General features: G+C 41.0%; 1 long non-coding RNA gene across 1 annotated transcript; it reads right to left on the bottom strand.

Moving 5' to 3' along the window:
* Positions 1-540: 540 nt before the first annotated feature.
* LOC125532012 lies at positions 541-1,910 on the bottom strand. Its single transcript, XR_007293673.1, has 2 exons — positions 1,140-1,910; positions 541-992 (listed from the first exon to the last, which is right to left on the bottom strand). It is a non-coding gene; the product is annotated as an uncharacterized LOC125532012 (long non-coding RNA).
* Between the last annotated feature and the right edge of the window lie 98 nt (positions 1,911-2,008).

The following is a 2,008-nucleotide window of genomic DNA, read 5'->3' on the forward strand; positions in this document are numbered from 1 at the left end:
CTACACAAGGTTCAGTAGAGTCAGCGCTGCTTGCTCAAATCTGATCAAGTCCTTGAGGATCCTCAAGTTTTACTTACAGCAGAGATAAACTAGGAATTGATAAAATATATTTAAGACAATCCAAGGTTGCTTGGTGTCATACAAGAACTACTAGTTGTTTTAACACTCCAGTATAGACCCCACATGTTCTACAGTAATGATAGCTATCTTCCAATACTTTAAAACTAACATACAGATAAGGCATCTTCTGTCAAAAGTCTGCAGTAAATGAAGTATGCAATTAAGTAATAAAAAGTCCTAAAAGAAATTATATAAATCCAGTTCAACCTTCGAAAGATTTACATCCTGGGCGACATTATCTAATTCCAAAAGAAATACTCTACACGTGATCATTTCATTGTTGACTGGAGATAAACAGAAGCTTCGAGGCCATATTCTTAAATTGGAATTTAGACATTCATTAGCATGCCAAAGCAAGAGCAGATCCAAAGGCAAAAGTTGCAACACATATATGAATTTACATATAGAAGACAGTAATAATGGTTCAACAAAATGATCATTATATCCATGATTAAAGTAGCAGGGTGTTACAACTTTATTGGCTGTAACAGCCATGAATATATACAATTATACAAACACAAGTTCAGTCACTAAGTTAACTGCAATATTCAGGACATGAGGGTGCTCAAGCACCAACATATACTCTCACAACTTGATAAATGTCTACGCCAGTTACCGCTACCCAGATTCCAGACTTAACTTCAATAGTGTCAGAAACATGGACAGTTATGAATCTGCAGTGTGCAGCAGCCAAGCCATCAAACCTCACATTCAGAACCATGTTCACAAAAAAAACAGCGTTGCATAGACATTTAGTCCATATCTGCCAATGACTCTGAGAACAAGGGAACGTGTGGATAAAAAAGAGTCTTGTCACCACAGCCAGGCAATTCAGCTCTACACTCAGATCCAAGTTGACATATAAAACACAGCTGCATAGAATCCATGTCATATGACATTAGTGTCTTGTTATGTCCACCGACTATAAAAATCAAACTGTGTTCTGGATGCATTGAAATAACACTATAATCATTCGCATACGATGAATACTTTGTTCCAAACAACTGCAAGTGGCTCACATTGTGTTTCAAACTCCATTTTCCTGTAACGAAGTCGTCAAGAACCCAGATTGACAATTCAGAACCATCAGAATCAGCAGGACTATTTGCAAAATACAACTGTCCCTGTGATGGAAATATGCCATTGATATCATCAGCATAGTACGGTGGCTTAGGAATATGAACAAGTGACCAATTATCTCCTTCCACATCAACAGCTACAATTAAATTATTATAGGCAGCCAAATTAAGGATCCCGTTTAAAAATGAGCCAGGTGAATTCTTGGGTATCGCAAATGGTCCATGCTCAACTGTTTGATATTTCCAAACTCCAGCTTTGGACGAGTAAATTGCTAGTGTGTGGATGCATCAATACAACTCGTCGTTTTGCTTGTCCTCGGATATACCCAACGCCTCCTCATCTATGAACTCGAATACACGGAAGTGGGAAGTAATGGCCGGGTCAAATCCGAGGCGAGCGACGCCCACCTTGCTGGACCAGTCGGTGGCAGGCACGGACACCCATTTCTTAGTGGTGGCATTGCAGACAACATAATCCAATTTTAGGGTGTTATGACCGGCATATTAGGGGCTTAGCCTAGTGGGTTGTGACCCAAGTTATCTTATCGTTATTAAGGACTTAGCCCAATTATCTTATGTTATTAGGATTGTTTGCTTAGGAGTCAAGTAAACCTCTCTATATAAGAAGAGGAGATGTATCAATGTAATCAAGCAAGAAGCAATCATTATTTGCTCGGCTTCCCGAAGGGAGCCGGGAGACCTAACCCTAGCTGCCTCCTGCCAACGTCGCCGCCTCTTCCCTCGCGCACGACGGCGCCCAGCCGCCGGCGACCGCGAGATCGACCACATCCAGCCCCGTCCTTCCACTA

The sequence above is a fragment of the Triticum urartu genome, unplaced genomic scaffold (assembly GCF_003073215.2).
Source record: "Triticum urartu cultivar G1812 unplaced genomic scaffold, Tu2.1 TuUngrouped_contig_8787, whole genome shotgun sequence".
Classification (NCBI taxonomy): Eukaryota; Viridiplantae; Streptophyta; class Magnoliopsida; order Poales; family Poaceae; genus Triticum; species Triticum urartu.